Source organism: Mobula birostris, chromosome 26 (genome assembly GCF_030028105.1).
Source record: "Mobula birostris isolate sMobBir1 chromosome 26, sMobBir1.hap1, whole genome shotgun sequence".
Taxonomy (NCBI): domain Eukaryota; kingdom Metazoa; phylum Chordata; class Chondrichthyes; order Myliobatiformes; family Myliobatidae; genus Mobula; species Mobula birostris.
Window position 1 is genome coordinate 30,581,853 of NC_092395.1, and position 23,998 is coordinate 30,605,850.

The 23,998-nt window shown below is 45.4% G+C and overlaps 1 protein-coding gene across 3 annotated transcripts in view; it reads right to left on the minus strand.

The window, feature by feature from the left end:
• kank3 (KN motif and ankyrin repeat domains 3) overlaps positions 1–23,734 on the minus strand; it is a 73,169-nt gene extending 49,435 nt beyond the window's left edge. Inside the window, exons 1-2 of one of the 3 annotated variants that reach the window (XM_072244170.1) lie at positions 23,356–23,734; positions 13,631–13,725 (exon numbers count right to left, since the gene is read on the minus strand). The gene's annotated coding sequence lies outside the window, so the exon portion shown is untranslated. Of the gene's footprint in view, positions 1–13,630; positions 13,726–20,759; positions 20,916–23,355 lie in introns of those variants that run through there. The other 2 variants (XM_072244169.1, XM_072244171.1) reach the window with 2 other exon arrangements.
• Positions 23,735–23,998: the final 264 nt, after the last annotated feature.

Sequence of the window (23,998 nt, forward strand, 5' to 3'; positions counted from 1 at the left end):
AATCGAGGCTATATACAAGATCACACCGAGGCGTTGTGCTAGTAGTGGAGAGTACACCACCTCCCACCTACCCATCAGCTATCTCCTGGCCTCTCCATGAATGAGTGCACAGTTGGCACTGAGAACACAGAAAACTAAAGTGGAGATAAGTCATCTTCAATCCTGAGGGGCTGGTTAAGAAGAAAATGACCTTCTTTATAAAAGTCCTCCTACACAACTGCATTATTCAAACAATTTCACCAAGTGGCAAATGCAGACAAGTGCAGAAGAGTTAGCATACACTACCCCTTGTCATGACAGAGAAATTTCAGAAATGAATCAAACATCAGAGGTTCATTCATTTCAGGCAGATGAGGATTGAAACAGATGCCAAGATGGATTACAAGGGGTTATTCAAAAAGCAGAAGAGTTTTCCAAATGCTGTGGATAACATATCACCCAATTAAAAGAGATTAACTGGGCATTGTCTCACCATAGTTCTTGTGCACAAAGTGGCTGCAATGTCCTCAAAACAACGACTACACTTCAAAAGTTATTAATTGACTTACAGCACTTTTGGAAGTTGGAAGTTGGAAGTCTACCATATATTTTGCTTTCTACAACTTCAACATTACACAATGTTCCTGTTTTGGCCAAACGGTTCTCCCCGAACTGCAAAGCTGACAGCTTCTAACGTTACTTGCACTGCGTTTCATTGAAAGGAATTTTTCAGCATTTGTCAAGGCGCCTTGTTTTACTTCAAATCAAATTCAAGCTTAGGCTTATTATCATTCAATTGTACACATGTATACAGCTGGCATGAAGTCTATGGAATTGAGGGAATCAAGTAGTGAGATCATGGAAACTGTACAGATTGAAAAGGAGGAGGTGCTTGCCGTCTTGAGGAAAATTAAAGTGGATAAATCCCCGGGACCTGACAGAGTATTCCCTCGGACCTTGAAGGAGACTAGTGTTGAAATTGCGGGGGCCCTGGCAGAAATATTTAAAACGTCACTGTCTACGGGTGACGTGCCGGAGGATTGGAGAGTGGCTCATGTTGTTCCGTTGTTTAAAAAAGGATCGAAAAGTAATCCGGGAAATTATAGGCTGGTGAATTTAACATCGGTAGTAGGTAAGTTATAGGAGGGAGTACTAAGAGACAGAATCTACAAGCATTTGGATAGACAGGGACTTATTAGGGAGAGTCAACATGGCTTTGTGCGTGGTAGGTCATGTTTGACCAATCTATTGGAGTTTTTCGAGGAGGTTACCAGGAAAGTGGATGAAGGGAAGGCAGTGGATATTGTCTACATGGATTTCAGTAAGGCCTTTGACAAGGTCCCGCATGGGAGGTTAGTTAGGAAAATTCAGTCGCTAGGTATACATGGAGAGGTGGTAAATTGGATTAGGCATTGGCTCAATGGAAGAAGCCAAAGAGTGGTAGTAGAGAATTGCTTCTCCGAGTGGAGGCCTATGACTAGTGGTGTGCCACAGGGATCAGTGCTGGGTCCATTGTTATTTGTCATCTATATCAATGATCTGGATGATAATGTGGTCAATTGGATCAGCAAATTTGCTGATGATACAAAGATTGGAGGTGTAGTGGACAGTGAGGAAGGTTTTCAGAGCCTGCAGAGGGACTTGGACCAGCTGGAAAAATGGGCTGAAAAATGGCAGATTGAGTTTAATACAGACAAGTGTGAGGTATTGCACGTTGGAAGGACAAACCAAGGTAGAACATACAGGGTTAATGGTAAGGCACTGAGGAGTACAGTAGAACAGAGGGATCTGGGAATACAGATACAAAATTCCCTAAAAGTGGCGTCACAGGTAGATAGGGTTGTAAAGAGAGCTTTTGGCACATTGGCCTTTATTAATCAAAGTATTGAGTATAAGAGCTGGAATGTTATGATGAGGTTGTATAAGGCATTGGTGAGGCCAAATCTGGAGTATTGTGTTCAGTTTTGGTCACCAAATTACAGGAAGGATATAAATAAGGTTGAAAGAGTGCAGAGAAGGTTTACAAGGATGTTGCCAGGACTTGAGAAACTCAGTTACAGAGAAAGGTTGAATAGGTTAGGACTTTATTCCCTGGAGCGTAGAAGAATGAGGGGAGATTTGATAGAGGTATATAAAATTATGATGGGTATAGATAGAGTGAATGCAAGCAGGCTTTTTCCACTGAGGCAAGGGGAGAAAAAAACCAGAGGACATGGGTTAAGGGTGACGGGGGAAAAGTTTAAAGGGAACATTAGGGGGGGCTTCTTCACACAGAGAGTAGTGGGAGTATGGAATGAGCTGCCAGATGAGCTGGTAAATACAGGTTCTTTTTTAACATTTAAGAATAAATTGGACAGATACATGGATGGGAGGTGTATGGAGGGATATGGTCCGTGTGCAGGTCAGTGGGACTAGACAGAAAATGGTTCGGCACAGCCAAGAAGGGCCAAAAGGCCTGTTTCTGTGCTGTAGTTTCTATGGTTTCTATGGTAAATGAAACAATGGTCCTCTGGAACCAGGGTGTAAAACGCAGTCCATATATCACATACAACATATAAAATAATACTAATACAATAATAGAGAAAAGTATTCTGTAGATATACAAGTTGACATAAAGTGCATGTACAACATATAGTTAAATATACAACAGTATAATGCTTCAAGTGCTGTCTTAAATAATGCGTATTGGGTGGTTGCAGAATGTTCAGAGGTCTCACAGCCTGGGAGAAGAAACTGTTACCCAGCCTAACAGCCCTTGTTCTTATACTATGGTATCTTCTGCCTGATGGTAGGAGGTCAAAGAGATTGAGTCCTAGACAATGATGATTTTAAACAATGGATTCAGACCTGGCCAATGATGCACAGACAATAAGGTGAGACTGAGTTGTATTGCAAGCACTATGTAGAGGGAGTTTCAGTCTACAAATCCCTCACTTCATGTGATTGGCTGTATAATCTCGTGAATTGCTTGGATGTTTTGGGTCAGTGCACCACGGATGACTTCTGAGTTGAGGGGTAGGTGTGAACCACGTGAATCCCCCTCACATGCAACCTCCATCTTCCACAGCCCTGCAGATAACAAAACTCCTGTTCCGGGAATGTGAAGAAAACTCAGCCACAGACCTCCAGAGCAGATCGTGCACCCGAGAAGTACCAAACTGTTGCAATAGGTCTCACCAGCTAAACCCAGATAAAATTCTCTATAAGCATTTACTGCATCTTATGCAGCACAGCCAGCTGCGTGACTTGCACAGGCAGGTGTGAACTAACAGCGCTAAGCTCTCAGTCAACAACAAATTGTGGCTGGAAATCATTCCCAGCAGTGGACCCACTCCTTGGAATGCAGCCTCATTGGGCTGATGGCTATTGACATCTGACTGACGCAATCAGTAATTCCTATCTCCACTGTTATTCAAACAAGTGACAACGTGCTACTGGGAGCACAGCATGAAATTAAACTCATTCTAAGATACAGTTTCCTTCATTTGCTGTTCTCCTGTCCTGAAGAGTATTGCTTGCTTGGTATGGAATTAATACCTCACCCATCTTCCCAGGAGCAATCTATCCTTTGAACTGTGAGGCCATCATAGCACAGCCAAGCTCTTCTTTGCTGACACTTACATCAACTGAATGAGAAGTTTTAAAGGCAATCTGACAAGCAATGTTTTCGACATTGGATGTATGAAAGAAGTGCCAGAGGAAGTGGTAGAAGCATTGAAGACATTTGGACAAGTTTATGGATAGAACAGGTTTAAAGGTATTTAGGCCAAAGGATTCGCATTTTTCATGGCATATCCCAGTGAAATTAAATGTGATACTAATTCAAATGCAGGCATACAGTGGAAGACACTAGCAGTATGGTGGAAGTTCCAGAGTGCCAGGGGTAAGAAATGTGTGAAGCTGCCATTACTAGGGAGAAGGTCTTGGGAAACTGGAAGGTCTGAAGGTAGATAAGTCACCTGGACCAGATGGTGTACACCCCAGGATTCTGAAAGAGGTGGCTGAAGAGATCGTGGAGGTATTAGTAATGATCTTTCTAGATTCCAGGATTGAACAGCTTGTCATATGAATACAGTTTGATGGCTCTGGGCCTGCATTCATTAGAATTCAGAAGAATGAGGGGTGACCTCATTGAAACCTATTGAATGGTGGAAGGCCTTGATAGAGTGGATGTGGAGAGGATGTTTCCAATGGTAGGAGGGTCCAGGACCAGAGGACTTCTGGCATGGTTCCGAAAGAATGGAAAATTGCAAATGTCATTCCACTCTTCTAGAAGGGAGAGAGGCAGAAGAAAGGAAATAATAGGTCAGTTAGTCTGACCTCAGTGGTTGGGAAGATGTTGAAATCGATTGTTAAGGATGTGGTTTTGGGGTCCTTAGAGGCAGATGATAAAATAGGCCATAGTCAGCATGGTTTCCCCAAGGAAAAGTCTTGTCTGACAAATCTGTTGGGAGGATCCTTTGAAGAAATAACAAACAGGAAAGACAAAGAAAAATTGGTTGATGTTGTGTGCTTGGATTTTCAGAAGGCCTTTGACAAGGTTCCACATATGTGGCTGCTAAACAAGTTAAGAGCCCAAGAGTGGGAATAAAGGGAGCTTTTTCTGGTTGACCGCCGGTGATTAGTGGTGATCCACAGGGGTCTGTGTTGGGACTGCTTCTTTTTATGTTATATGCCAATGATTTGGACAACAGGATTAGTGATTTTTTTTGCAAAGTTTAACCAGAGAGTGATGAATCTGTGGAATTCATTGCCACAAACAGCGGTGGAGGGTAAGTTTTTATGTATATTTAAGGCAGAGGTTGATAGGTGCTTGATTGGTCGGGGCATGAAGGGATATGGGGGGAAGGCAGGAGATTGGGGCTGAGAGGAAAAATGGATCAGCCAAGATGAAATGGCGGAGCAGACTCAATGGGTCAAATGGCCGAATTCTGCTCCTATACCTTATGATCTTATGTAGGACCAGCTCAGGAAGGCACTTTGGTAGGCATGGATACCTTTAGCTAAAGAGCCTATTTCTTTGGTGTATAAAGCTATGGCGCTATGGTAACTGTGAGAGGAGCTGAGCAGATGTTTTCGTGTCTTTCTGCTCCTCCTTATAAAATCCTCAGTAATTAGCCAAAGGGTGAATGAAACCAGACTATCACAGGGTTAACAGACAAGCCCTCTCATTTGGTAGAGAAAATGTGAAAACATTTCATAAATGGAACACCGCTAAGTGGATTGGACTGTGTGGTAATTGCAGCAGGGTAGTTCCAACCAGCCTCTGGCTAACCACTTAGACAAGAACACCAAAGGAGACACACTGAGTCAGACATTAAAGCATTTTCTTAAGGCACAGACCCTTCCCACAGACATGAGAACTTCAATATTCTTCAGCCTAAATGAAAAGTAGCCACCAAGGCAGAAGAGTGACTGATTCCCAGCTGATATTAAAGAAGGATGCTCCAGCAAGCAATGCTAACAAGGGCGACATTCTCCAGATGGTCCGCAAAACTGCTTCTTTCATGTCTTTTTCTTTCAAGTGTGGTTCTGGTGCTGTTGGAGCCTGTGATCTACAGTTTGATGGTGCGTTCTCAGCCCAATTGAGCGATCTGGCGCTTTGCTGGCTTCAAAAGGGTTTCGGGAGCCGAGCGGCCTACTCGAGGCCAAGAAGCTTGGAGATGGAGTGCAAGTCCATGATCGGCTCCGTTTCTTGCTGATCTCACTGATTAAAGCATCAAGGGAGATTGAAAACATTGAGACGAGTGCGGGAGGCAAGCGCGTGTTTAGCACCGTCTATTAGCCCCTCACTCGTGTCTGCCAGAGGAAGGTGTCTGCGTGTAACAGTCTCTCTCCTTCTCACTTGCTGCTCCCAAAGGACGTTTCCAGCATTCAAATGATCCCTCTCTCCCTTGATACCTTCGGTGGATGGTGCTGGAGCAAGGTTTAATCGATGCGCTACGTGGATTGGACTGTAGTTCACACTATGATGTGTTTCCTGGTTCTGGTCACTGCTTTTTCTCTATTATTTTGGCCAGCTTTGAATTGGAGCCGCCTACCGATAATGAAACTCGGCTGAACTGAACGTGGACTCTTTTGTTTTTAAGTTTTGCATTCCGTGTTTTCGCTTTTCTGTTGTATTGGCGCGGTCTGTTTTTTTTGTGCTTGTGGGGGTTGTCGTTTTTCTTTGTACGGGTTCCATGGTGTTTATTTGTTTTGTGGCTGTCTGTGGGGGAGACAAATCTCGGGGTTGTATACTGCATACACACTTTGACAGTAAAAGCACTTTGAATCCTTTGCTAATTTCTGCTCCTCCTTTACCAGCTCAGCCACCAGACAATGGCATTTCCATGGAGACAATGGACTGCAGATGCTAGAATCTGGAGCAACCAACAACCTGCTGGAAGAACTCAACAGGTTGAGTGGCATCTGTAGGAGGAAAGGAATTGTCAGTATTTCAGGTAAAAACTGTCCTGATGCAGGGCTTTGACCTGAAACATCAACTATTCTTTCCCTCCCACAGATGCTGCTTGACCCACTGATTGTCGGATGGAATTTCCATGCTTCCTTGCTTCCTCTGTCCTGTAGCTTGAGGTAAAGCACAAATCAAACCCCTTTGATTAACCAGTTAAGATAAGAAAAGTCAAAGAAGAGATTCCTGTCACACCCTCTGTTGGGCTTTTATTTAGTTCCAACCATCTGAACAAAATATTGTTTCTGGGACCTTGCCAGAATATGGTCTGGGGACTTTTTAATTTATTCATCTTTCATGATATGGACATCACCAACAAAGTCATCACTTATCGGCCGATCCTAAGTGGAGGTGGTGGGCTGCCTTCTTGAATCGCAGCAGTCCTTCTGGAAACTTCTTCCACAGTGCTGTTGACGAGGGAGTTTCAAGATATAGTCAAATAGTTCTGTGGGTGGTCCAGTGAATTTCTGATTAGTGAAGACCTCCACTCCATTCATCATCCACAGCTGTCTGCCACTATTCAAGTGTATCTGATGGCAGAACTGCAAAATTTTGATCTGATCTGTTGATTGTAGGATCTCAGCTTTGATACTGCTTGCAAGTTAACATCCATGCAGCTTTAGGGAGATGCAGCTCTCAAAAAGCCCTTCTGTGCTCCTGACCCGACGAGTGTTGAACCCATGGCTCGATGGCATCGGCCCAATAATTTACAGATTGTGATGGTGTATATTTTGCATTATTCACACGAAATGCCCTGTTGTAAGCTAAAAGTTCTGTTTCAAGTCTGGTAGTAAGATATTCCCATAACACAGTGTAAGTGTCCTTGACGTGAAAGGGGAACATTGCTGGGGTACAGTTACTAGGTTAGACAGTAAGATTACACTATGACCAGAACAGAGAGACTTCCTGAACAAACTACCTTCCTGAACATTCCTTCTTTCCTGACCCTTCACAGTCCCTAATCTGCATGCAGCCCGAAATGCTATTTCAATATTTTGAAACACCCCTATGTTTATTGGATCCTGTTTCCTGTGCAGTGTTGCTGGAAGGTGTGCAGAGGCACACACATCCTACCATCCTCCTACCACTTCCTACCTGCAGCACTTCATACCTGTTGCTTGCTGTCACAGATTGTGATACAATCTGGTGGTGAAAGACATGCAGAAAACTTGCTCGCTGAGAATTAATTAACTCTTTGACTCCAAGCAGACCTCAAAATCCACATTGCCCCATTCAGCTCCATGCATAATTGGCAACTTTGCACATTTGGAGAGCCCTGCTCACTCATTTACTTAAGATGAAGCATCCACCTCTGAGGCAGAAAAAACAAGAAAAGCCAAAATGCAGACTCTCTCCCCCTTCGATTGATCTCCAGCTTCCCATTTTCTTTCTAAATAGACATTAGCATTTCTGCTGTTGCTTAGCAATTCACTCTTAATGATTTCTTTTACGCAAAAATGATCCTACATAACAGAATCAAGATCAGATTTAATATCACCGACATATCTCGGGAAATTTGTTAACCTTGCTACACCAGCACAATACATGATAATTTAGGGAAAAAATTGTGAATTACAATTATATATATGTAAGTAGTACAAAAACAGAAATAAAAAAAGTGGTGAGGTAGTGTTCCTGGGTTCGATGTCCATTCAGAAATCGGATGGCAGAGGGGAAGAAGCAGTTCCTGAATCGTTGAGTGTGTGCCTTCAAGCTTCTGTACCTCCTTCCTGATGGCAGCAGTGAGAAGAGGGCATGTCCTGGGTGGTGCAGTCCTTAATAATGGACACTGCCTTTCTAAGGCACTGCTCCTTGAAGATGTCTTGGATATTACAGAGGCTAGTGCCTATGATTGAGCTGACTAATTTTACAACTCTCTGAAGCTTATTTCGATCCTGTGTAGTAGCAGCTCCCCGCACCCCCATAGCAGAAGGTGATGCAGCCTGTTAGAATCTCTCCACAATACGTCTGTAGAAACTTGCAAGTGTCTTAGGTGACATGCCACATCTCCTCAAACTCCTAATGAAATATACCCGCTGTCTTTCCTTCTTTATAGACACGCCGATTACAACTTGATAACTTGTGATAAACCTTTGCAAGTTGGAACTGAGCTCTCATTCTTCTCCTTTTTACTATTTTCAGGTTAAGAAAGAGCGTTGGAATCTAGACCCAAGTTGGAAATGAAATTGAATGCTAAGATCATCAGAGTACCGTGAAAAAAAACGAATTGGAATCCCATGCATAGAGAACACTTTTGGAACAGGTTTCACGTAACAGGGTTCATAAAAGAAGAAACTGTGTGTAGGAACGAAAGGAGACCTGTCTGGAGCAGGGTGTCTTGGCACAGCAGCCATTTGAAGAGATTGATAGGTTGGGAGTATGCCTGTCTGACAATATAGCAATGATATTGCTGGGCCACCAAGAGAAAACAGTCCTGGTAAAGCCACTTGGACAACTGCCATTAATGGAAAGGATTAATTCTGAGAATATTCGATCAGAAATCCGGAAGTCAAGGCCTTATTGCCAAAGGCCTGGGTCTGTGAGTCCACAGGAGAGGGCAAAGGTCCAATGTCTGTGAGTCCACGGGTCTAGAGGAGCCCAGAGGCCTGGGGGTGGCTTGCCCTGGGGTTAGAGGGCTGACTGTGTGTGAGAGTTTGCGGGTGGGAGGTAGGTAAGGAGCCTGTTTTGCTGCTGTTGTTGGTGCCCGTGTGTTCTGCAAACGTTGTGGGCATGCCACGTTGGTACCGGACTGTGTGCTGACACTTGTGGGCTGCCCCCAGCACACCCTTGGGTTGTGTTGGTTGTCAACGCAAACTAATCTGAAACTGCTGAAGGAACATCTCCAGGCCAGAAAGGTATTTCTTCCTCCAACTCCCACCAAAAAAAACATTTAAAAAAAATCTTTCATACAGAGTAAAATGAAATAAAAGTAACAATGAGATAACAATATTAGCCAGTAAAAGATAAACACAGTCTGTTTGCTCTCTACATCTACAATTCAATAATACAATGAGGGTCACCAGTGCAGATTACTGCTGAAAATTACATAGCTTTCAGAGGTACTAAATGTTAACATCCTGTGGAATCTATTGTGCTGTAATATTTTACAGGAAGTACACATAAATTTGTCAGCATTAAAAATGAATTCTCTGTACTGATCACTAATTTCCTCTATAGCTGATCTTCATCAAGCAATGCACATTCTGCTGAGACACTGTACTCCTTGTGCAACTGCTATAATTTCAGATTTTACACCAGGGCTGTCAGACCCTGCTCACAGGAATGGAAAAGTGGAACGTGTACCCAAAACTAACTGGGGTTTTCAGTTGGTACGATTGACGTGTCTGTTCACTTACACTAAGCTCGACCTTATGAGCCATAAAATAATCATCTCTAGTGTAAGCTGTGCACAAGGTAGTAATCTCAACAGCAAATGAAGTGTTACAGCAGAGAAACAGACGCTTTGGTCCAACCAGTGCATGCCGACCAAGATGACTGTCTAAGCTAGTCCCACTTGCCCACATTTGGTGCATTTCCTTCCCATCCACAGACTTGTCCAAATGTCAGTCTGCTTGCAGATGCGGTTGCTGGAGCAGAGGCTTTGATGTCAGTGGAGGCTGCATTATATTGGGCTGAACTTAGGTTTAGGCACCGGTCACACAATTTCAAGCTATCTGCATGGTACGTTTTAGGAAACCATGCCATGCTAAGGAAGATCCAAAGTTCCTTAAAGATTAGCTGAAATTTCACCAGTTTCCAGCATCGGTCACTATTCCCCAAAGGAAGAAAACAAAATTGATCACTGTCCGGAATTCCTGGCGGAATGCAAGCGCTTGTTAACACGGGGTGAAAACAAAATCAAGGTTTCCCATGACGGTTGCCATAGCTGAATACTCAGTAAAGATCGGATGAGACTACCTGTACTCATACAAAGCTTTTCGTCAAGCCTGTACAGTAGTACAAGATCACTGGACCCATCGCCAAGAAAATGGAAAAAGATACTGATTTGAAATGAAGACAATCTCACCCGCAACTCATTGTCACATAACATCTGTGCATATAGGAAAGAGGTTGGGAAATCTGTGCAATAATATCCAGACTTAGAATATATAAACTACACCTTGTCTATTCCTGTGCTCTATTCACTGTATCCATTGAAGTACTGTGTGTCACTAAATCCAGTTTACCAATAAAATACCCTTACAAACGCACTGCCAATTTGTTCCTTGGTGGAAGCAATTATTTAAAAGAAAAACTCCAGCTATAACATACTTAGGAAGAGGACAGATCTTTCTCAGCAAAGAGAGGATTTTAATCACTCTTCGCCCTTCGTGCTCAGCTGCAGACAAGTCCCCTTGTTAACCAGTTGCAGCTTTTCCCAGTCACAAGCACGGGGTCATGGATTCTAATTGTTTTCAATTCCACACTCTAAAGGAAACATCTGGTACTAAAACAATACAATGGCTCACACTACATCCTTTTGTCAGTCAGTTTGCACAGTTCCCACAAAAGGGTGGAAGTGATATTTCAAGCTACCTTAAATACTTTCCTGTAACTTTTTGAAGGACAAAGATTTCCTACACCAAATGGATTTTTAAAAAAATGAAAATATCTTTTCAAAAACACACATACAGCATCTGCTTGAAAGAAGTCAGCAGCAATGTTGACTCTAATTTGTCACGACCAGTGTGCGCAAAAATCTTGTGCTGTGCAACTTTTTGCCCAGCAACAATAACATGTGCGCACTGAATCATTTCTTCAATAAAAAAAAGTATACATAAGCCAGTTCTAAAACCTGCAGACAATTCATCGCAAACTCCACGTTGTCAACACCCTCCGCATCAGAAACCGGAAAAGGAAATGTGATTGTGTATGATCGTGAGATATACTTAACATGCCAATGAGGTCGAGGGTGACAATCTATTGTGCGGAGTTTAAATTCCTTTGTGTGCTTGTAGCAAAAGATGTGTGCGCGCACACATGTGCATACCTTAGAGGGATCATTGGTCAGTGGGGTTACAAACCGCTCCAGAATCAAAAGGGTAAAATATAGATAAAGTCAGATATGTCATTTTTCCTTATAAAGAGCAATCCTACATCTTCAGTCAAGTTTAATTATGATTTTTGGCTTCCAGTGCCTTAACTGAGTCTTTCTCCATGTGTGGGTTATTTTTACTGTGAAGATTTCCCAATATCAGTTCTAAATCAGATTTTTATTACCGTGTGAACTTTTGTAAAATCCAAGTTCTAAGCTGAAGGAGTATACCAGATTTATCTTTTCTGTAATATTTACTTCGAACTGTATCTCTATGAGAAGATGCTTCTCTTCACCTTTCATCGATGGAATGTCTTTCAGTTTCCCCAAGTGTTTCCTCAAATTGGTCAATCTTCTGGCTTTCCTCTGTGCTATCGTTAGTTACAGCTCGATCCTCTTTGATGTGATTGGAATAGTTCTGAAGATGATGTCTGACCAGAGTTTGAGACCTATTTCCTTTGACTTTGACTTCTTAGGCACATTATTTGCTCCGTTAAGTGTACATACTCCGTTAATGGCAATAAAATAGATAACTGTTCAATTGAATAGGAAGTGAAGCAGGAAATCTGTTATTATCTTTAAGCTTCTCATGTATTTTAAAATCACTAATGGTCTATATTTATTGCTTATTGAACTCCATGTGCAGCACACATTTTCCAGAAGACAGCAATGATATTCCTTGATGACTGATTATCCCATTATATTTGAAGGTTTTTATAAACCACCCGACACCATTGTCCTGTTCCAAGGAATTAGTATTTCAATTTCCATTATTCCCTTAACACTTATAGATCATTCATCTTCATAAAGAACAGTCAAAGGTCCACACTGTTGAAGGAGCATCAGCGTCAGGGTTATGGAAGGCAACCCATTGTGGAATCTTCTGGTAGGGCTCAGAGTAATGGGAAGTAGGTCAATGATAGAGCTGTGATGGCGGTTTCCATGGATACACCCATCAGAACTCCGCCAAGCAAATTGTTACGGTACACACCCCACTGTGGCAGCTTCTGGGGTTTAGACACTCTGATTCTCCGAGTGTGCATTGCTGGTGAGGCCCCTTTAAAGATTCAGGTCCTCTCCGCTAATTGGCAGCCGTGTTTTGGCGCCAGGATTTTATTATTTAAAAAGCACCTGAACTCGGGTTCAGTGCTCAATCATCAGCTCAACTTAGTCCAGATTGCGTTCTTGGATTTTTTTTTGTCTCATTTGGAATCTCTTCTAGCATCAAGTCAAGAACCCTGCTCTCTCCTCAATCTCGGAGTCGTGTCTCGATTCCAGTCTCAGATACTCCAGCACCCTCGCCTAGGCCTCTAGTTACATAGATAACGAGTGCCAAGATTTACAGTGCTGCAAGTAGCAGCAAGGAAACTGAATATGTTCTAAGGGTGAATCCCATAAATCAAGGTAAAGTAAACAGTCACACAGATGCCTCAACCACTGGTGTATACTAAAAGCAAAACATTGCTGGCTCTTCTCGGCATTGATGTACAAATGTAGGGCCTTCTCTTCGATCATTATGATATTGGTAAAGGTTTCCAGTATTTGGACAACCAGTTGGGTGAATGAATCGGAAAGGTGAAGCCCAGGAACCAAGTGTGGGAACGTGATGATTCTAGGTGATGGGCAGGGAGACGGGATAGAAGGAAAACTGGGACTCTGAATGGACTGAAAAGCGACACAGGGAGGGTCTGTTACCTGAAAGCAAAAAACTTCCTGTTCACACCTGTTGGGCTGTTGACTGCCAGGTGAAATATGAGGTACTGATCCTCTAGTTAGCACTTGGCCTCACTGTAACAATGCAGAGATCCGACCGATAGGACAGTGTGGGAATGGGGAGGGGAATTGAAGTGACCTCCTACCATAAACTGAAGATGGCTGCTGCAACTGTAGCACGGGTGCTCTGTAAAACGAATGCCTAGTCTGCGCTTGCTCTCACCGATGTACAGACCACACCAGAAGCACCAAATGCAATAGACCAGGTTCACACAAATCTCTGCCTTGCCTGAAGGAGCTGTTGAGGCCCTTGGATGGTAATGAGGAAGGAGATATAGGAACAAGTATGCCTCCTCCACCTTGCACCTAACAGCCTCTGCCTCAAACCTTCCCCCTCCTTCCTAACACCATTTGCCCATTCTTTTCCTAATGTTTCCATCATTACCTACCGGCCCGTATCAATGCCTCCCTCGCTCCCTCCACTACCTGGCTTCATCTACCCATCCTCCCTCAGGTAGTCCACACATCCGGCCTCCGACTCACCCTATCAGAATCAGAATGAGAATCAGGTTTATTATCACCGGCATGTGACATGAGATTTGTTAACAGCAGTAGCAGTTCAATGCAATACATAATATAGCAGAGAGAAAAATGAATAAAATAAAAATAATAATAATAATAAACATAATAATAATAAATAAATATGTAAACCAATTACGTATCTTTCTTACTGTACCTAGTGTAGTAAATGGCTGTTGTGTGTTCTTCATGCTGGAGGTTAGAGTCCTGGGAGACCCAGAGTCTCCCAGGGAACTACATCTGTATGAAGTGTATCCAGCTGCAGTTCCTTGAAGACCGTGTTAGGGATCTGGAGCAGCAGCTGGATAACCTTCAGCTTGTACCCTGCGAGGGAATCAGCTATACTGGATTGGGTGTTATGTAATGAACCAGAGGTGATTGGGGAGCTTAAGGTAAAAGAACCTTTAGGAGGCAGTGATCACAATATGATTGAGTTCAACTTGAAACTTGATAGGGAGAAAGCAAAGCCGGCTGTAGGAGTATTTTAGTGGAGTAAAGGGAACTACAGTGGTATGAGAGAGGAGATGGGGTAAAAGAAACTACAGTGGTATCAGAGAGGAGATGGCAGATAAAATGGAAAGAGATGCTGGCAGGGATGTCAGCAGAGCAGCAGTGGCTTGAGTTTCTGGGAAAAAGAAGGGAGATGCAGGATAGTTGTATTCCAAAAACAAAGAAATACTCAAATGGCAAAGTACTAAAACTATGGCTGACAATGGAAGTCAAAGCTAATGTAAAAGCAAAAGAGAGGGTATACTACAAAGCAAAAATTAGCAGGAAGATAGAGGATTGGGAAGCTTTTAAAACCCTACAGTGAACAACTAAAAGAATCATTAGGAGGGAAAAGATGAAGTATGAAAGCAAGCTAGCAAACAGTATCAAAATGGATAGTAAAAGCTTTTTCAAGTATATGAAAAATAAGAGATGAGAGTGGGTATAGGACCACTAGAAAATGAAGCCAGAGAAATAATACTAGGGGATAAGGAGATGGCAGATGAACTAAATGAGTACTTTACATCAGTCTTCACTGTGGAAGACACTAGCAGCATGGCAGATGTTGAAGGGTGTGAGGGAGGAGAAGTAAATGTAGTTACTATTACAAGGGAGAAGGTGCTCAAAAAGCTGAAAGACCCAAGGGTACATAAGTCACCCGGACCAGATGAACTGCACCCTAGGGTTTTGTAAGAGGTAGCAGTAGAGATTGTGGGAGGTATTAGTAATGATCTTTTAAAAATCATTGGACTCTGGCATGATGCCAGGGGACTGGAAAATTGCAAATGTCAATGTACTTTTTAAGAAAGGAGGAAGGCAGCAGAAAGGTAATTATAGACCAGTTAGCCTGACCTCAGTGGTTGGGAAGATGCTGGAGTCAATTGTTAAGTATGAGATTATGGGGTACTTGGTGACACAGAACAAGATAGTACAAAGTCAGCATGGTTTCCTTCAGGGGAAATCCTGCCTGACGAACCTGTTAGAATTCTTTGATGAGATTACAAGTAGGATAAATAAAGAGAATGCAGTGGATGTTGTATATTTGAACTTTCAAAAGGCCCTTGATAAGTGCCACACATGAAACTGCTTACCAAGTTAAGAGCCCATGGTTTTACAGGAAAATTATTGGCATGGTTAGAGCATTGGCTGATTGGTAGGAGGCAGCGAGTGGGAATAAAAGGATCCTTGTCTGGTTTGCTGCCAGTGACTAGTGGTGTTCCGCAGGGGTTAGTTTTGGGACTGCTTTTTATGCTATATATCAATAATATAGATGATGGGATAGATGGCTTTGTTGCCAAGTTTGCGGATTATGTGAAGATTGGTGGAGGTGCAGGTAGTGTTGAGGAAACAGGAAGGCTCAGAAGGACTTAGACAGATTAGGAGAATGGGCAAGAAAGCGGCAAACAAAATACAATGTTGGAGAATGCATGGGCAAGCACTTTGGTAGAAGAAATAAATGTGCAGACTATTTTCTAAATGGGGAGTAAATCCAGGAGTCTGAGATGCAGATGGACTTGGGAGTCCTTGTGCAGAACACCCTAAAGGTTAACTTGCAGGTTGAGTCAGTGGTGAGGAAGGCAGATGCAATGTTAGCATTCATTTCAAGAGGTTGAGAATACAAGAGCAGGGATATGATGCCGAGCCTTTATAAGACACAGGTGAGGCCTCATCTTGAATATTGTAAACAGTTTTGGGCTCCACGTCTAACAAAAGATGTGCTGGCATTTGAGAGGGTTCAGAGGAGGTTCACAAGGATGATTCAGGGAATGAAAGGGTTATCATACAAGGAACATTTGATAGCTCTGGGTCTGGGCTCACTGGAATTTAGAAGGATAAGGGGGATCTTATTGAAACCTTCCAAATGTTGAAAGACCTAGACATGGTAGATGTGGAAAGGATGTTTCCCAGGGTGGGGGAGTCCAGGTCAAGAGGGCACAGCCTCAGGACAGAAGGGCATCCATTTAAAACAGAGATGCAGAGAAATTTATTTAGCCAAGTGGTGGAGAATTTGTGGAATTCGTTACCACAGGCAGCTGTGGAGGCCAAGTCATTGGGTGTACTGTACTTAAGGCAGAGATTGATAGGTTCTTGATTGGACACAGCATAAAAGGTTACAGGGAGAAGGCCGGGATGTGGGGCTGAGGAAGGGAAAAAAGGATCAGCCATGATTGAATGGCGGAGCAGACTCGATGGGCCAAATAGCCTAATTCTGCTCCTGTGTCTTATGGTCTTATAAACAAAGTTTGGATAATTAAGCGATTCGGTTAAAATAGTCTGTGGTTCTGAAGCAAAAATCAAATTGTTAAGCAGGTACAAAGGGCCAAGTAGTCAACTACTGCTCTGTTCCTTACATCCATATGGTCATTCTAGCCAGTTTCATCATAACTGCCTGCAAACAGCCCACCCCCGGTTCCAGGAATTGTTCTCCCAAACAGAAGTAAATCCTCTTCTCCAAGGTCAAATAATCCATCAAAATAACTTTGCCGTTGTTGCATATTTGTCACATTGACACTTACAGAAAATGAAAAACTGGTATATACATGCATGTACACGTGAATACACACATACACACACACGTGGACAAATGCAAGGTGCATCCAAGCCCTTCCTGCTTTGAAACACCATAAATCTTTTTCCAACAGCACATTTAAATGAGAGACTTTTCTATTTCCAGTACATCAGTAGATCCAGTCAAAAACTTTGAAAGAATAAAGTGAGTAGAAACGTTTATCAGCGCGAGATCCTGCAAACTAATAGCTGTCTGATCTAGCAATCAATACTGCAATTGGCTCATAATACTTTACAACTGCTCCATTCACTGGACCATGGGCATTCACCAGGCTGTGTATCATCTCTGTTCAGCTACACAGTTCTCTCCACTTGAGTCCCTCTCACAAGCCACCACTGTGGGCTGGATCAAGGCGACTATTGATTCCCTGTCACTTTAGGAGCTTTCATTTTTTAAAAAAAATCTGGCATTCCTTCATTGTTCCATTGTTACTGGCTCATTAGGCTCTGATGAAAGTTCACATTCCCAAATGTTACATCTTATAACAGCTGCAGTGTGTCGCCCACAGCATTCCCAGCAACAAAAAGCCCCAGAAAAACACATTAGAGCCGGTTTTCTCAGGAAAGGATTCAACGGCAGGGTGAGGCCAAGCACCAAGGGATCCATCATGGAGAAGGAATGATGTAACTGGGTTATAAGAACTGGACTTGTGATTGTCAACACCACTCCTCATGAACTTTAACAACTTTTGCTTTCCATTCAGTTGTTTTGTCCAAGCATTTTTTTTCTCTCTTTTTTTAAATAAGAAACTCATGAGAAAGTCTCAGCTGATTCAAACAGGTGGTGTGTTAGTCTTATACCAGCTGTTTCAATTCCCTCCTTCCACTCTCTCAGGGTATCACTGGTGAGGGCAGGATTTGGCATGATCAAGACGTAAAGCAGGGCCTTGAGACTCACATGCTGGCCACCAGAAAAAATATTTTGCAGAACTTTCACTTGACCTCTGTAAAGGCACGCTGACGCATACTTCACAAGCGTGCGAGCAAAACAGCAAAGGGAGCAAGCAGCTGCTCTCCCACTGGTCAAAGAAGGTGCCAGAGACAAACTGGGCCCTGCTTACTGTAGACCTTGCTTGCTGGGGCGCAATAGGTGGACCATTTCCCTCCTAACTTCTGGAATGATCAGAATAATTTCCTCCGTTGAAATACTCCAAGAAAAGTTCACGGGAGCAGGGCGGGGCTACGTCAGAGGCAAAGGATTGATCAAAAGCGCTACACCAGGGAAGGAGGGAAGCAGGGAATGAATGATGGAAGGGCCAGGGACTGAAAGATGGTGGGGCCCGGGCTGGGGTATTGGAGGGACATTGAAAGACTGGAGGAGTACAGGGCTCTGCGGGACATAGTGGGGGAAACACCAGGGGCTGCAGATAGTCAAATTGGGAAAAGATAGGGAGCTAGTCATAGTCATACTTTATTGATCCCGGGGGAAATTAGTTAGGAGAGTCACACGGGTGGTGGTGGTGGGGGGGGGCGCGGGCTGATAGACATGGCAGTAGGGTAGACTGGAGAGACATTGTGGGGAGTTCCAGGGACTGGTGAAGATCGGAAATTGGGGCAGAAGGTGCTGGAGAACTGGAGACTTAACAGGGAGAGCTGGATGAAGAACGAGGCTGTGGCAGAGATCAGATTTTACATGGAATAATTTGTCTCCCCCGCTCTCTGTTGCGTAAGTCATTATTCTCACTTTAAAATACAATGTCCTAATGTAGTAAAATACTGGCAGCCTGGCTTGTTTTGAACACACTGTCCTGCCAAAAGGCCTCCCTCCGCCTGCTGCCAAAGGGCGTGGTGTCCGTCAGGCTCCCCGAGAGAATCAGGAAGGCGAGCGAATAATTCATGTAACATGTACACGAACGTTCCTGTGAGCTGCCAAACGAGGGGAGAACCATTTCTCCGTTATACTGATAAAAATGGATGCTCGTGTGTGTCCCGCCGTAGTAATGCCTCAGTGTAACTTGCAACAACTCAGAGACACAGAACTTAATCGCAGCTCCGCCCTATTCCAGTTTACCCCCCAAGAGCTGTCTCATACGGGGAGCGGGTCATGCCCTGAATGCCGCTCCAAGGGTAAAATGCGGGCATTTACACCATCAGTCATCCGCCCCCGCCCCCCTGCACTCTACCGTGAGCAATGTTCCTGCGGACCCGTTCCCCAGTGCCGACACTGGGCTGGCCCCACTCCAGTCATAGTACAGCGGGCCTGTTCTGGGAAGACAGGGCGGACGGCGCGGATTCTCACAGTAATTCAACCAACGTGGAACCTCACGCAATCCGCGCCTGGAAACTGTCAGAGGGGAGAGCGTTCTCCGCCAGTTCTGGTGAGGGGATCTGCAGAGGGCTGAGTAGCATCACCGTGATATTGGGGCTCCTGCATGTCCTCAGACAAGATTTCCCTACTTCTCGACAGCCGCTTTCACAAGTCTTCTCCAGCCTGTAGGAAATAATGTCATTCTTAAAATAGCGCTGCGCTCTCTCAAAGGGGCACTGTGCTCACTTAAAGTACCATTGTCTACCGACAGGGAAACAGACTTAGCAAACTAAAGAATGCTCAATTCCCAATTAATTTATGTGCAGTCTCACAAGAAGGCTCAGAATGTCACGGCAGTGGAGGGACTGAGCGGGTCAAAGCAGAGGCCTTCCACTTCCACCGTGACTGAGCCTTTCCATAGATACCGGTGTTTCCGTCATTTCATCTTTTAAACTGTTACGTACATAAGATATTCTGCGGATGCTGGAAATCCAGAGTAACACACACACACACACACACACACACACACAATGCCGGAGGAACCCATCAGATCGGACAACATCGATAGAGAAGAATATCCAGCTGAGACCCGGGGTCTGCTACTTTAATGATGCGTTTCACGCAAAAAAAACACCTCAAGATGCTCTGCACGGTGGAAAACTTTAGCGGAGAGACAAGTATTCGTGTGAGTGCAGGAAGTTAAGGGGAGATCCCACGGCAACGTGAAAGGGGTGTCTTGTTAGAGTAAAGAGACAGTGCTTTCATTGCAAACCAAGTAACTTGCGAAAGAGCCGGAGGTGAGATGAGTATATTTTAAGCAGCAACTTATCTCGATATAGAATATACACTCTGAAAGTCGGAGAGTAATACAGCACGGAACGAGCCCTTCGGCCCATCTCGCCCATACCGTCCACTTGAGCTACTCCCACTTGCCCGCGTTTGGCATACATAAACCTTTCCTATCTTGTTTTTTGCTTTTCCAAATGTCTTTTAAATGCTGTTATCGTATCCGCCTCAAACACTTCCTCCGGCAACTCATTTCAGATACGCACCACCCTCTACGTGAAGTTGACGCCCCCCCCCACCATGTCCCCTTTAAATCTTACTCCTCACCTTAAACCGATATCCTTTAGTTTGGGGTTCCCTTTCTTCGGGGAAAAAGACTGTGTGAAAGGGCAGAGGAAACACATTCAACAGTAATTCCGGACTCACACCAGATTATACACCGACGGAGCCACACTATGTGAAAAACTTGTACCGAGGAAAACTGGAGCAGGCGCGACGGGCCCTGCGTTATTCTGTGACACTGTAACGCACATTTTGGGTTGAGCGGTGTTCAGGTCAAGCGGTGAAATTAAAACCATTAAGATAAACTTCTGGAATGGTTGCTCGCCAACTCTTTTGTCCCGTTTAAGGGAAACATTTATTCCGAACATGAAGACAAGGGGTTCTGCAGATGTTGGGAATCCAGAGTAACAGCACACAATGCTGGAGGAACTCAGCAGGCCAGGCAACATCTAAGGAAAGGAATAAAGAATCGACGTTTTTGGCAAAGACCCTTCGTCACTTCTCTTTATTCCTTTCCACAGATGCTGCCTGACCTGGGTTCCTCGAGCTTTTTTTGTGTCTGTAATTCTGAACATCAAAACAAGAACTCTGGACTGAAAGTCACTCTGTCGGGATCTCAGACGAACCTTAAAACTCCACTTCCGTCAGACGCAGAGGCCGAAGCCGTTCCCGATTCTTCCTGTCGTATCTTTCTCACAGAGGGCCAAACGTCCACAGCAGAGAACAACGCATCTGCTATTGGGCTAGCCCGGTCATAGAACAGCACCTTTTACACACACAGAGACACAGGACACACACACACACACACACACACACACACACACACAGAGCTCTCTGTTTATTTTTCACGAACTGCTCTGCATATTCCGCAGAAGTTTGTTTAGAGCTGTTATCTCGCCCTGGCATCCAGAGTGGATTTGTAGTTTGCTGCCTTCTCCGGGAATTCATATCCGTTCTGTTAGCGGACTGGGGTTGAGGCCAGGGCTGCTCTAACCTTGACTCTTTAGTCCATCCGCCCTCGCTCTCTATTCAATCTCAAGGTCTCTGTAATCACACGCACACGAAAGAGTGTGCGCGAGTTTTCAGAACCTATGGAATTTGGGAGGGAAGTCGAAAGGTGCAAAGGGGAAAGAATGTTCCCGTGGGAGATGGCGAGAAGAATGCGGATTTCATCATATCGATGGGCGATGGGCGGAGAGGGCAGTGATCGTGTCAAGTTGAATTCACAGTGATCATCCAGCAAGGTCAATGTAACTGCACCGCCAAAGTTGACACAGCATTGTCAAAATAAGGCGAACAATTAACCATTTTACAGCAGTAAATGATGTGCAGCGTTTCCAGAGCAGTAGCAGGTGGTTTACACCCGGCTAACAATCCCCCACCCTCACTCCCGGGTTACAGAGTGTAATCACCCCTCACCCTCACTCCCGGGTTACAGAGCGTAATCCCTCCCCCCCAACCCTCACTCCCGGGTTACAGAGTGTAATCACCCCCCCACCCTCACTCCCGGGTTACAGAGTGTAATCCCTCCCCCTCCACCCTCACTCCCGGGTTACAGAGTGTAATCACTCCCTCCCACCCTCACTCCGGGTTTCAGAGTGTAATCACCCGCCACCCTCACTCCCGGGTTACAGAGTGTAATCACCCCTCACCCTCACTCCCGGGTTTCAGAGTGTAATCACCCGCCACCCTCACTCCCGGGTTACAGAGTGTAATCACCACCCCCCCCCCACACCCTCACTCCCGGGTTACAGAGTGTAATCACTCCCTCCCACCCTCACTCCCGGGTTTCAGAGTGTAATCACCCGCCACCCTCACTCCCGGGTTGCAGAGTGTAATCACCCGCCACCCTCACTCCCGGGTTACAGAGTGTAATCCCTCCTCCTCACTCCTGGGTTACAGAGTGTAATCACCCTCCACCCTCATTCGCGGGTTACAGAGTGTTATCACCCCTCCCACCTCACTCCCGGGTTACAGAGTGTAATCACTCCCCCACTCTCACTCCCGGGTTGCAGAGTGCAATCACTCCCGCAACCCTCACTCCCGGGTTACAGAGTGTAATCCCAACCCTCACTCCCGGGTTACAGAGTGTAATCAGCGCCCCCCCTCACTCCCGGGTTACGAAGTGTAATCACTCCCCCACCCTCACTCCCGGGTTACAGAGTGTAATCACCCCCCCCCCCCACTCCCGGGTTACAGAGTGTAATCATCACCCCCCGCCACCCTCACTCCCGGGTTACAGAATGTAATCATTATCCCCACCCCCCACCCTCACTCCCGGGTTATAGAGTGTAATTCCTCCCTCCCCCACCCTCACTCCCGGGTTACAGAGTGTAATCCCTCCCTCCCCCACCCTCACTCCCGGGTTACAGAGTGTAATCACCCTCCCCCACCCTCACTCCCGGGTTACAGAGTGTAATCACCCCCCCACCCTCACTCTCGGGTTACACAGTGTAATCACCCCCCCACCCTCACTCTCGGGTTACACAGTGTAATCACCCCCCCCCCCAACCTCACTCCTGGGTTACAGAGTGTAATCACCCCCCCCACCTCACTCCCGGGTTACAGAGTGTAATCACCCCCCACCCTCACTCCCGGGTAACAGAGTGTAATCCCTCTCTCCCCCTCCCTTACTCCCGGGTTACGGAGTGTAATCACCCCCCCCCCCAAACTCACTCCCGGGTTACAGAGTGTAATCACCCCCACCCTCACTCCCGGGTTACACAGTGTAATCACCCCCCCCCCTCACCCTCGCTCCCGGGTTACACAGTGTTATCACCCCCCACCCGGGTTACAGAGTGAAATCCCTCCCTCACCCTCACTCCCGGGTTTCAGAGTGTAATCCCTCACTCCCCGGGAATATATCTCACTCAGAGCTACAGTTTGCAGAATACTTTTGCCAAGTGCACACCTGAGCTGCAGTTATCATTCCGCTCCCTGCCACACTGTCTCTAGAGAAGATCACATCAGAGATTTGAGAAGCGCGCTTTTGCGTTTTATAGATTTATTCGGTATTCCCCTCGAGCAGTATTTCAACTTTCGGCTCCTCACTCCTGTGGATTTTAGCGAGGCACCTCCCGCTTTGGGCTTCAGACACCTCGATGTTCCCTCTTTCTACCCAATTCCGCCCGCTGATAATTGCGCCGAGGAGCCCGAGTACCAGCTCCAATCCCATTGCTGATGAGAATGTCTCGAAATCAGAAGCAGCGTTAACGCACTTACAGCAAGTAGGCTGTTTCACTTCCCCGGAGACAGTCGTCGTTCTGCAGCTTTCCTGAAACCACGCACTTCGGGTCAGTGTTTCCAACCTTGCAGCAGCCGGTGACACGAGCGTCTGAGCGGAGGTCCCAGCTCCGGAGCAGATGTCCCGCAGGAGGAGGAGTTCTGCCCCACCTCAGGGAGAACGGCGAGAAACGCCCGGATGCGCCTGTTGGTCGTTCCCCGCGACGCGTGCCTCAGGTTTGAGTTCACTTCCCTCGGCTTCCGATCGAACCCACTGCGGCTGGCTCCATTCACGAAGAAGGCGAGATCAGGCTCCTCCTGTGTCGTTACAAGTCATGCGTTACTGCAGCTATCCCTCACGCTGTCCATCTGGACCACTCCGCCCAGTACTGATCTACAGCTCCAGTTAATCCGACGGATAACCTTAACTGCCGTCAAGCCTTCAGCACGCCGCCAAGGATCCTGATGAAGGGTCTCCTCCCCGCCCGAAAGAGCGACCCCTTATTCCTTTTCATAGATGCCTCCTGACCTGCTGAGTTCCTCCGGCAGTTTTTTTTTGTGTGTTAGACTGTTGCAGAAGCTCTGTTTGGTCAGCGATTGAAGGGAGGAATGGCTACCAGTCAGCCTGAATGTCAATGCTAAC